Here is a 13,326-nt window from a genome sequence, read left to right as displayed (position 1 = left end):
CTGAACAACCTGAACCTAAGATGTATACGGCTAACGTTTTAGCAAACAGCTGCCTATTTGCACATCAGGACACAGAGCAATATTAGCATGTATCTGGAGACACCTGATGGACGTCAGTCCGGTCTTCTCTCCATCAGCTCTGTGTTTGGTCTCCAGCAGCTGCTGAGGGAAACATCTGGCTCTTTAGCACCTAGATGCTCCGCTATGTCCAGCAGCTGCTCTCTGACTGCGTCTGGCTGCTGTCTGCTGCTGAGCACTGTGGCTTTTTCACTAAAAAACAGCTGCCTGCTGCATCTCGAAATGGCGAGTGGTATGACTGAATCAAACAGAAAAACCAAAACCCGTCAGCTGAAAGACACTAAAATGCTCTGTAGAGCTGAGGGGAAACATACAGTAGATTAGTGCAGCTTTAAGAAGTGCGTTCAAGTTCCCAGAATTCGATCCTTTCTTGTCAGAACAATCTCTACTCCTTGATAAAAGTGTTTAAAATTTATCGATCCGATCGATGCTAGTATTTAGTGTTGGTAGTATTGATATTTCAGGTATCAATACAGCCACCCCTAAATGAAATTATGTTGAACTTATTAGGGGAATTAAATAAATATTTAACTCAAGCTTTTCCTCATTAAAACTTCACATCATTACTTAGTGGAAGATGTTACACTTTGAACCCTCACATGTAGTGCCACATGTTGAGCAAGGCTATTATAAAGAGTAATGACGGAAAATGTAACAAAAGAGTTCCTGAAGGCAGCAACATTAAACTGTACGTCAACACCCTTTTTGTTGCAAGTACAGCAAGTTAGAGACAAGCTCCAGCATGGTCATTCACTTAACTTCTGTTTCCCAACGCCAAGCCCGACTGAACTGACGGAGAGCCAAAGCTTTCACATTAGGCCGTGTGAATCAAGTACAACCGTGTGTGTGTGTGTGTGTGTGTGTACTGTACAGCAGAAAAGACGAGACATCAGTCCAATCGCAGTGACTGCCGTTAAAGTGTCAGAGCACAAGACAACTCTCGTGACTAAAATCCACGCGGCACAATGACAGCTTGAACGATGCATTGAGAGTGTACTTCAGCAGAGTGTGTTTCAGCTCGTGGTTTGGACTGCCGAGTGTTGTGTTGTGACTCGCTGGTTACACACTCTGTCTTCAGCAGAACTGTGAGTGAGAGGGAGACATGTACAGACACACACACAAGGGACTTTCAGTGCTGTTATCACTCTGTTCAAGAGCTGACCAGGGTTCGAATTAGTTAAGACTCAGACCCCTCCAGAAGAGGTAAAAACAGCAGGTCGGGGGGTCCGAAACATTTATATATCCTTCTTACCTGTAATCGGAAATATTACAATATATTTCCCATATTCATGCCTGGAAGAATCTTGTAATATGATTTCAGACATCCCTAAAGTGGACCATACCATTTCTTAACCTTGACGTTGAGCTGCCTCACTCCCATCATTGCAGTGGCTCCCACTGAAGTCTATGCTCGCGTGCGTCGCACAAGCCAATGGAATTAGATTAACGCTAACGTTAGCTAGCTAACTTTTGCCTTATCATCATCTGCAGACGGCAGACATTAAGTTAAACAAGCAAGATACTGTAAGGAGTGAAAGACTTCAGTTCACTGAAGCATGCGCCTGAACTGTACTGGCTTCCCTTTACGCCCGATTTTCATTGTATAAGTCGCACTCTGGAGCTGATATATGTTATCAGAGCTATTGTGTGTGCAAGCTCAAGAGGCGAGTAAAATGATTGATTTGTTTATGGGATTTTGCATGTGCACATACAGTAACTCTGTCTGGAGCTAGATGTTTCAGGCCAACAGTGGCTCTTTCTTCCACATTCCCCACCTGACTGCTCCCTCCACACAACACATGCACACACAATGGGATCCATTCAGAGCACATCATTTCAAGATGCTTCACGAAAGTGTGCAGTCAGTGCATGACATGCTGCCGAAAGGAAGAAAGGATGCGTAATCTCTGTAGTTTCATAATCATCTAATCAAATGCCAAAAGAAGGTTCATCATTGGGGTCAACAAAATAACTTTTCATTATTATTTATTAACAAGTGTTGAGTGTTTATCAATAAGATTGTCACATGAAATTGTTACTTTCCAGGTTAAGACTATCCACAGACGATCAACATAGAATCGACACATTTTACAATACAAAATCAATCAAACTGCATCATATTTAACAAATTAGAAATGGAAAACTGAGGCTGTGTCCCAAATTACTTCAGTAACTTCAGTGTGTGACGGAATTAGAAATGAGGGATATGGATAAAATTCTCTACTGTATATGTAATTTTCTATCACTGTATTGATGCAACAAAAATCAACAGCAATGTGTCAACAGCTGTGTTCTTCGTTGCCAGGACTCATTTTTATAAGCCATGCATCGCTCGAGGGACATGTGGGTCTGTCTGTTGGTCCAACCTTTTGACATTCGTGTTGTCACGAGGATGAATATTGACCGTAGAGATGTCTGCCTTTCTTCAATATAATGGGACTATATAGCACTCGGCTTGTGGTGCTCAAAGCGCCAAAAAAAATACATTTGAAAAACTCTCTTTCCAGAAATCATGACCCGGTTACTCAAGATAATCCACACAGACCTTGTTGTGAGCAGTTTCGTGTGGGAACTATTTTCTTTCTACCGACAGTAGAACCGATGGTATACCGATATCTCCAAAACTCAGCACCCACACACAGCAGCAACACACTTTCCCGGGAGGCTGGATTGTTTTCAGTCTCTCAGGTCTTTATCCCAGGTAAGGTGCTGGGTTTCCATGCTGGCAAATCCCTTGTGACTGAGCTGAAAGAGGCTGAAAACCAACACCTTGCTGAAAAACAAGCCTCCACAAAGGGATGGAGAAACGGCTTTTCCCATCAAACCACACGTTCATAGCTGCCAAGGTCGGGTGATACACTTGGCCAGCAGCATGCCACAGAGTGTATGCGGTGTGTTCACCACAGGAAAGTCAAGAAGTCACACACACACACACACACACACATACACACACACACACAGAGCTATTGTACTTCTGATTTCTGACTCGAGTTGATCCAGCTAAGACGAAACAGGATGAGGGCAAATGTGAAAATAAGTCAATTTTTCCGAATGTGTACCAGCCCTGCTGCTCTCTGTCATGAAGCCAAACGGTTTTCTACGTCCTTACTGAGACAAGAGAGAACGAATAAGTGTGACAGACAGAAAGAAAAACAGTGGAAGCTTCAATCTCTTAACACACCAACTTTCAGCATTTGCTCCACCTCACTGAATGTGATGTGCAGAACTGATGCAGCTATACATGACACGTGGGACAAACCTCGCCAGTTGGGCAAGTCAATTTCATTTATATAGCCCTAAACCCAAGTCTAGGCCTAGGCAGTGTTGGGATCAGTGCACAGGGGAGCGGCTAAAGTCTCTAAAACAGCAATGGCTGTACTGCAGTTGGTGAAAGTGGCAATCAGCGAACATCTCCTTCTTCTGTTTTTACCGTCTAATATAAGAGAAATAGCACTGACATGGACCTAAACTGCTCAATTGTAACAGCCACATTAGGACAATTATAAAATCAGCCACTACCACTTTAAAAAGTGAGAATCAAGAGTCATGTCTAAACAAGACCTAGAAAGACTTGTGTATATATTTAAACCGGATTGTAAAAGTCTGTGTACAGGTCTCTCAGCTCATTCAGACCACTTCTAAAATCCTTCATCAGAAGAAAGTGGAGCACACTCCAATTTTTCAGATCACTTCAAGGAATACCTGCGTTTCAGACATTTATTTTGGCATACTCATACTTGTTTATCAAGTGCAAACGAGCTAAAATTCTTCCGTAATCTGTTTCTGTGTTACAAACTCATCTCAGGTTACAGGTGTTTCCTCCTAATGCGTCAATGAAAAGGGTGAACGTGAGGACGAACGACTCTGGGCCTGTTAGGGCTTTGTGTCAGTTCAATTCAACTCAGTTCAGTTCAATAGGCATCACTGGCATGAGATTTGACACGTGTTGCCAAAGCACAATTACAATTATGACAGACAGTGACAATTTGATTAACAATATTAGTTAATATAACAAAATAGATAATTAAATAGATGCACGAAATAAAGCAAGATATATAAGTAATATAAATAATCAGGTTAGTGTTAGTTAGTGCAAGTGTCTACTGATAAAAGAATAAAATAAAGCATGTGATATCCTTCCAGTAGGTGATGCATTTTTCTTCTTCTTTAGTAATAATTTGGTCAGGTCCAATCTTCTGAGGGATGGTGTAACTGCCCCGAGGCTGGCTGGGGTTTGTGACGTCAGAAGGTGAAAGGTCAGCCGGCCTCAGGACCAGCTGGCAGAGGGGACTCCTTTCTGTGTTCAACTCTTGGTAGGCACGGGTTTTATAATGGTAACAGGCAGGTCACTCTTCTTTATATGGCTCCAGAATTTGACAGATCAGTTTTGAATACTTAGACGTAAAGGATGTTGGCCTAATTCTGCGCTGCATGTAGAGTTTGGGGTTTTCCTTTGTACCTGCAGAAGACTTTTGCAGAACTTGGATTTTGGTCATTTTGTAGTAAAGGGCCCCATATCTCACTGCCATACAATGCAATCGATTCTATAACTGATTAAAAACGATTGAGCCATGTCCTAATTGGATTTTGGATTCGAACTGAACGCTTGATGGCATAGAACGCCCCTTTTTGCCTTCCCGTTGAGCTCCTTCACAGCAGAGCAGAAGTTTCCTGCGGAACATGTGTAAACCTAGTTATCCCCCAGAGCCCAAGACAAAGGACATGGTTTTGTCAGTATAGCCTCACTAACATCCAGACTTTAGTAAGAATCACCAAACAGTCTGTTTGATATTTGTGAGACAATAAAGTTACACAGTCATTAAAAAATATCATCATCATCAAAAGTAGAGGACATTCAGCATGGCAGCAAAGAGTGCAGTTAGTGACCTTAGAGTTCTCTATTTCTCTAACTCATCTACTGCACTGTTAACTATTTCCATAATTTGTCACCACTTTATATTCACTGCACTGCTGTTCTGCCCAGTCCAACTCATTATTGTACATATCCATCATAAACTTCTGTTTGTAGTAATGCCATCTGTATATAATGTCCATTGTACCACTTGTAAAATATTTTCATAATACTGCTCTATCCTGCATTAATGCACACACTTCATATCCTGCACTTGCTTATTGCTCTTCTGGTTCGACCTGAGCTGCATTTCGTTGCCTTGTACTCGCACATGTGTAATGACAGTAAAGTTGAAACTAATCTAATTTGTATGTATGAGTGTGACGCACAAGGTTTGATGCACAGTTCATCAACGAAAACTATGACGAAAAATATTTGATTATGACCTTTTTCCACAATGAAAGCGAGACAAAAAGTTCACCTAAAGAAATCTCTTCTTCAGAAGCTGATTTTTTTTTTTTGCTTGATCTGTTGCAACAATAAGCAGCATCTGAAAAAAAATGGATGGGCTAAATTTATTTACAGTCCAACTGAATATTAGACAACAAGCAACAACAAAACAGCTGCGAAAAACTGCGAAACCATGCGGGCCGGCACGTAACATTTTGTTAAAAGCCGAGCTAACGGTAACGCAACATCTGTAACCACTGTCAAAGATGGCGGCAGCTGTAGGCTCAGGACGCTTTGAAGACAAAAATGTTAAATGCATAATGAAAATGCGACTAAAATGTCACTGACAAAAACTAGACTGAAACGTCATTTGTTTTCGTTGACTAAAATTAAACTAGCCTAGGGTTGTGGCTAACCCTAACCCAGTCTAGGGTTAAATGAATAAAATGCGACTAACTAATATACATTTTCATCAAAAGAATAAAACTAAATTTAGAATTAACAAGGGAAACATACAGTATATTGCTCAGCAAAGGTGCAGACGTTCTAAAAGGCAAAAAAACTAATATATCCTCCTCCAGAGAGCCGAGGCTTTACGCCACCAACAGACATTTGGCAGTCAAAAGGCAAGTTATCTCACGGCTCATTTCCAAGTCAGATATGGTTTTCCTTTCTATATGGTCAACCGGCTGGGCCAGAGCAGCCGGCATGTGGGCAACGTATCTGAAAAGGTCACAGTGACTCGCAACCATATGCACAAGATGAAAAGTAGGAAATTGTTTGGTAGAAAAACAGGAATAAACTGCAACTCTGAAAAGGTCAGGAAGTGTGCTCCAAACTTACAGAGACACTGGGATATTGGAGTTTGTTATTTGGAGCGTAGGTTAATGATATTCCCTTCATGACATATTCAAAGAAAGAACATAACGTGTGGGCTCTACGTCTCAGAATGTAAACCTGATTTTGTCGTGTTGGAACCTGGTTTCGTCTCGGTGGGCTGCAGTGGTAATTACACACTTCAGACACGTTAATTGTTATTCCCACTGCTCGGTGTTTTAGCTGTGACTGATGATTTTCTAATGTAATGACTGCTGGGTGGTGTCACTACACAGCACTTACACACACACACACACACGCTGCCACTTGTTAGTTTGCCAATGAGCTGGCAGAATAACATCTAGTCATCTAGTTATGTTAATGATTCCGAGTATTTAAGTTGATGACAGTCAACATCATAAAAAGTCCTCCTCAAATTAAATTCTGAACACAGCTTTTCCAATCACACACAATGTGCAGTAGTAATAGACGATTGGTTAAAAGGAAAAGGAAATGCCTTGTTCGCTTTCTTTCCAAAAAGTGAGATGTAAGTACGTGGAGTCAGGACGTGGTTAGCCTAGCTTAGCACAAAAACTGGAAGCAGGGGGAAACAGCTAGCCTGGCTCTTTTAAAAATCACCTTCTGTACCAACACCTCCAAAGCTCTCTAATTAAAATGTTGCATCTCGTTTGTTAAATCCATAAGTGGAAGTCATGTGCTTGAACTATTTCTTGACAATCGTGTATTGATTAAACAAACTAGACGTGTGTTAAATAATTAGTTTAGAATTATCTAGTTTGGTTGATCCACACATAAGCAGCAGTAGCCAACAACTCTGTCCAAAAGTGTTGTTCATCAAGAAATATTTCTAGCACGTAACTGACTAAAGCCACAAATTGTCATTTTTTACATTTCTGTTTGTGTACAGATAAAAAACGAGATACAACTTGTTAATTAGTGAGCTTTAGAGGTGTTGACACAGTGTGGGTTCTTTTACTTTGGACAGAGCCAGGCTAGCTGTTTCCACCTTCTTCCAGTCTTTATGCTAAGCTAGGCTAACCACGTCCTGACTCCAGCTCTGTGCTGAACACACAGACATGAGGTTGATATCCATGTGAACATCTGACTCTCAGAAAGAAAGCGAAAAAGCGTATTTCCCAAAAGGTTGAACTAATTTAAATTTACTTTAGCTACTGTAACATCATGAAATATTGAAAACAATTCAGCAAAAAAAAGGCTGGATACTAAATAATTGTTTAAGTTTATGTGCTGTCATGGTTTTATGGTTTATATCAGCCACATCATGTACCCCAAGGTAGTTTGTTAACAAATGACGTTTTATAACTAGATTCAGGAACAAAGACCACGCCTTGAACACATCCCATTTCCGTGCTCAAGTATTTAAGCACACCCCATCATCTTTTCGACTCAGTTTCCCCCCCAAACCCTTCTTATTTCACCCCTTCATCCCTCACCCTCCTCCCCCCAGTCCTTCATCCCTCACCCCTCCTATGTCATCTTGGCTCTCCTCCATCCGTAATACACAAACTATTCTAAACACACATCTCTGTTGCCGTGGTCTTTGTTAGTGAATGGCTCGATACCAGGACCCTGGGCCTACTAGCTCACCTAAATGGAATGCAGTCATTTTTAACGTTATCAGTTACACCTGTGCTTTTCCTGCTGTGCCAAAATGTCTGCTGTGAAAAAAATGACATAGATGTGCAGTATAAAAGTTCACCTGTGGTCCACCCACACAGGTGATTTCACTTTGGCTGATTAGAGCTCTTCTCAGGTCTTCGTTGGACCTTTGTTGGGTAGGACGAATTACACTTTACACACATCGTATTAATTCAAAGGAAGCCAGTGACACTTTAGTCCCAGCCCTCAGAATAACTGTTAACACTCGAAGGGGTGTGCAGGGCCGTCAACACACATCACCTTCTACATGTTAACATAAAAACGTGATAATTTGGAAAGACTTTGTTGCTTTTATCATTTGTACTTGACATGCCACATACAGTTGCAATCAAAATTGTTCAACCCCCTTAACCTGCGAGACACATAGTGATGTGATTACAACTGAGTGCAAACACATCAGCTAAGGCTGATTTTAGTGATTTTTGAGAGCATTATGTTGAGCTTACTGAAAATTTCCATAAGAGAAATGATTCGAGCCCAAAGTTAATATGAGGCTGAGCATCCTTTGATCTTTATGACCTCCACTAAACGTGTCCGGTAGTCTCTCACAAGCTTCCGACACCTCTCTTTTGGACTTTTAGCCCATTCCTCATGTGTTAAGCTTCCAGCTCACTGATTTTCTTTGGTTTCCGTATGCTTGGGATCATTGTCTTGCTGGAATGTCCAATGATTACCAAGGTTTAATCCACGCACTGAGGCCATCATCACATTCTTCTTCAAAATGGCCTGGTATTTCAAAGAATCCATGATGCCAGTCACACGGTCAAGTTTACCAGTTCCTGCAGCAGCGAAACACCCCCACAACGGGACGGACCCACCTCCACGCCTGACTGTGAATGGTGTTCTTCTTGCCCTTCTTACACCAGACGTACCGCTGATCCACGGGTCCAAACAGGTCCAGTTTAGTCTTATCACTCACATTTTTTCGTGCATATTCATGTCAAATATTTATGTACTTTTTGGTCATGAATGGAGTGTGGCGTGAAGTCTTTGCTTGTTTAGTGTTCATCAGGTCCTCCTGCAAGTCTTTGGCAGTAATGGCAGTTTATTCTGACTCAGTCCCACACACACCGTCCTGCTGCCCCGACTACTCACTAAAGCACCAAATGTGGATTAATCGGCCGTTCAAAATAGTCCCCAACAGATGCACTATGTCATGTAAAATCTGTAAAAAGCTGCTTTAATAACAAAATAAATTGAATTCATAATGTATACGTTGGTTATTATTTCGTGAACCTCATATTAACCTATGGTGTTTTGTCTGAAGCAGGCCAGTTTTTTGATTATGCGACATCACTTTGAGTGTGCACAGTCCTATCAGCACCAAACAAACCCCTGTTTGTTTTACCTTATGGCCTCATGAGAAGTCATATGGTTTATTCTCTGACTTCAAACAGTCTGTGTGGAGAACGTGGCCGGGCTCCTGTCATGCTTACAAGTCATTCAGATAGACTACCTACATTAAGCCAAGGGCTAAATAAGATTTACTGCGATGTGCTGTCTGTACTGTGTGATGTACGACTTCCCCACCGCCAGGTGAGGAAATCTACAGTAGATGGAACATAAAGGAGTCAGGTTGTAAAAAAAACGTGCACTTGAACAGCTTTCTTAACTCTGGATAACTCACTTCACGCGTCTGTATCCACACTCTACCACTGGTAGTAGGAACATTTAAGGTCTCAGTATGCTTCACATTAACTACGCCGTTAATTTGAAGTGTTTATATCTTTTCCAAATGGCCACACTTCAAAGGCGGGGCGAAAAGCCTGCCGTCATAAAGAGGGGAGGGGTTGGAAGGTGGAGGATGAATCATACAAATGGGGATAACAGCACGGTGTTGCACTCGCTTGTTCGCATGTAAAGTGTCAGAAGTAGTTGTGTGAAGAAAGAACAAAAGAGAAACCAAAAACTTGGCCAGTCGTGAAGTGGGTGTGATTGTCTGTTTCGGAAAGTTCCACCATCAGAAAGGGGGTTTCAGATGCTGTCAGACGATCTGACAAGAACTTTGAAGCATACTGAGGCCTTTAGTATTAAAACATACTTGATTTAGCTCTGCACATGGAGAGCTTACTGCTGAGGTCACCACTGAACTTAATGACAAAAATACATCATTTGTCTGTGCCCTCCAAAACCATCACAAAGACTGAAATCAACCCTGTGTTAAAACAACGCAGGCGCTGCGTTGTTGGGGGTGTGCTGCTTCAGGTACTGGTGAGACATGAATTGCGATCCAGGAAGTCCAGTATGAGTAACAGATCCATGAGTCTGAAGGCTTCTCAGACACCAACAAACTGCACAGAGGTTTAATCTGAGACAAGAGTTTACAACTCTGGAAAGTTATCATGGCAGCAATTATTTTATCTTTCGTTGTCTTGTTTTGCCTGGGCCCCCTGCGTTGGCCCCGGCCGCTGTCCCCTATGTCACTTAAATATTTTAAGGCATTTAAACAAACAACTTTTTGATTACTCAAAATTCCCTAACTGGAGCAGTTCATGGTGAATTAAATCACAGTGAAATGATTTTGCTCAAAAACCTTCTGGCACTTTCTCTTTGATCCCAGGAACCTCTCAGGCATATGTAAATCCCACTCAAGGACCTCTAAAACCTGTACAAGAACCTCAAACCCCTCAAAGACCTCTGGACCCCCGAAGCACCTGAGGCAGTCATGGAACCTCCTGGGGTGTCCCCACAGGTCCACAGACCCTTAATGCATCTAAGCCAGCCAACATGCAGGATATCACACGCTCTTTGTGTTTGCAAGAGGAAAGTGTGTGTACGAATGTGTGTGTGTGTGTGTGTGTGTGTGTGAATCACAGATATGACGTGTTTGATACTACAGCTGAAACAGATGTTGTCTGAGGTTATTATGAACACAACTTGCTGTGTCACCTCAGTTCCCCTGCTTCCTTCCAGTTCTCTGTGTGTGTGTGTGTGTGTGTGTGTGTGTGTGTCTGCAGGGTCCTTTAAGGATGTCCCTTTACAAACAACCTTCCTCCCACGCACACGCTACAGCTCCTGCATACTCTATTGTTATCTTGAACTTGTGTACTCAGTTAGCGTCACTAACACAGATTACATTCTGATGAATGTAAGAAACAGTGATGCTGGCCTCTTTTAAAAATGACTGTGAATGTGAATGTCCCTTTACTGTATGTAGAAAATTTCAAGTATTTCACAAAGCAAGACATCACAAACAACATTATCTTTGTGATGAATTCAGATTATACAGTAAACATGTAAAATGCTGTTTCACAAAATCACATGTACACATGTGAGTTACCGCATCACATGTGAAACAGCATTTCACACATATAGGAGCGTTTTATTTCACACACACACACACACACACACACATATATATATATATATAATTTGTGAAAAAACAGAGTTTTTTGCATTCAACACAAGAATACAATAATATGTTCACTATAATTATTATCAGTGGAAGGTAGCTTCTTACTAAATTTCACAGCTTGAAAGAATATAAATCTTACACTGAATAAATAAAACAAATTGAAAATTATGTGTCCAATTAAAAGTCTAAAACATCAGCGTTTGATATTTATGTCTACATGGATTAGAGACGTTCAGCAGAGAGACTGGGTAATGAGACTGGAATGATACAGTACCGCAGCAGTTGTGTATTGGAAGCCGTAACTGTGATTTCACACTGTTGTGATAACTCCTCACAAGTATGTTCAGTGATGTTTGTCTGTTATCATCATCCTGACTTACATCTGCTGGCCTCGAAGAACCAGATCTGCTCTGCTCAGATATGGTGAATATGATGCACCTGATTTATTTAATGTACAATTCATTAACACAATGCTACGGACAAGCTTTACCTGAACTGACGGGTGCAGTGTGAAGGAGGAGATTTACCTTTCTCTTGTCTAATCAGAATCAACTCCAGGGGCTGAAGACTCTGAACATTTTAGCCCAACAAACGGTCCAATTTAAACCCGTTGATCACAAAGCACAGCAGCTGTGGTCACAAAGTGTTATCAGCCTTTCAGATCTTGTACAGGCTGGTGCCTTGAAACCAGCTCAGCCAACAAGTAAAGCTGTAGTTTTAATGTTAAACGCCTGAAACCGGCAGGTAGACGAACACAAGGTACATGCAGCCAGTCAAGTTTGTGTCTTACCTGTCGAAATCCCAGACTCATGAGTGGTTTAGTCCAAGCAGCAAAGTGCTTCCCACACCATCCACCTTCCACCTTCCATCTGCAACAAGTAGCTCCTGAGTTAAAGGGAGGAGGGAAAGGAAAACCCCAGCTCCTCCCCTCACTGGGAGCAAAGTTCAACTTCCTGGTGTGCAGGACGGCGGGACAGACTGTCCAAGTGTTGCTGCAAGTGCTGAGAAAAGTGGCCGTAAAAGGATAGGAGCGCGCTTATAATGGGGTGTTCTCCGGAGCGGTTATAGTACACCCAGCCGGCTCAGGGAGCAGCACTGAGGAGACAAAGAAACTGGTTCTGCAACTTTCCAGGCAGATCACAGCAGAGCTGCTGGGGCTTTGAATGAACAAATGAATGAATGTACTTAATCTACTCACACAGGCAGAAGAGTGTCTTGTAGCAACTTGTACAGTAGGTGACATTATAGCTGCTGTGCTAAAACATTGTGTCTGTGGCAGCAATTGCAACGCTGCAGTAAATGCCATTTTTAGAGGTGCAGTTAAAATGTATATAACTTAATTAAAATGCTTTGATAATATCGGTGTGATGTTAGGATATTTATCAGGTTGTATTACCTGCTCTTTCATATTCCATTAAATGTGCAACATTTAATCATTTTGACTTGAGATACATTTTCCAGGCCAATATATCGGCCAATATCAGTGTATCGCAGATATATCGGTATAAGTGTATACGCCGGCCGATGAGAAATAAGAAAAGTCAGTAGAGAAATGTGTAAGATATACTGGAGGTCCTCCCTCAGTACGTATCTTGGTCACAATGCCTTAACAACTAAATTTATCTAAAGTGTTTGTTTTTGTCTGTATAAAACGATGAAGGTCAGCGGGGGCCTCCCTGTGACCATAACGCGTGGCGGCGGCCCGGTTCGAGCCCGATCAGGGACCTTTGTTGCGTTTCACTCCCCTTCTATCAGTCATCTCTCTTTTGGCAGGATCTCTGATGAAAGCATAAACCTGCCCCAATGTTTTTTTAAACTGTCAGATATCAATATCAGGATCTGTTGGGCTATATGAGGGGATCTTATATATGGTGGGTAAGTTGATTCCAGCGTTTATTGACTCAATATATTAAAATGTACCATCTAAAACATAATGAATAAATACAGGCATCGGTATTTCTGAAACACTTTTAGACCTTCATGCTGGGGAATAAAATGTACACAAAGTATGACTGAACTGTTAACTTAATGAATAAAATGTGAAAAATCCAAAATTAGATTCATTGTGTGAGCT

At 41.6% G+C, this 13,326-nt stretch overlaps 1 protein-coding gene across 1 annotated transcript in view; it reads right to left on the bottom strand.

Annotated features, from left to right (window-relative positions):
• plch2a (phospholipase C, eta 2a) overlaps positions 1-12,250 on the bottom strand; it is a 191,189-nt gene extending 178,939 nt beyond the window's left edge. The window contains exon 1 of the mRNA XM_044209945.1: positions 12,043-12,250. The gene's annotated coding sequence lies outside the window, so the exon portion shown is untranslated. The remainder of the gene's footprint in view (positions 1-12,042) is intronic.
• Between the last annotated feature and the right edge of the window lie 1,076 nt (positions 12,251-13,326).

The sequence above is a fragment of the Siniperca chuatsi genome, linkage group LG10, assembly GCF_020085105.1.
Source record: "Siniperca chuatsi isolate FFG_IHB_CAS linkage group LG10, ASM2008510v1, whole genome shotgun sequence".
Lineage (NCBI taxonomy): Eukaryota > Metazoa > Chordata > Actinopteri > Centrarchiformes > Sinipercidae > Siniperca > Siniperca chuatsi.
This window is presented reverse-complemented; position numbering and strand designations above follow the sequence as displayed.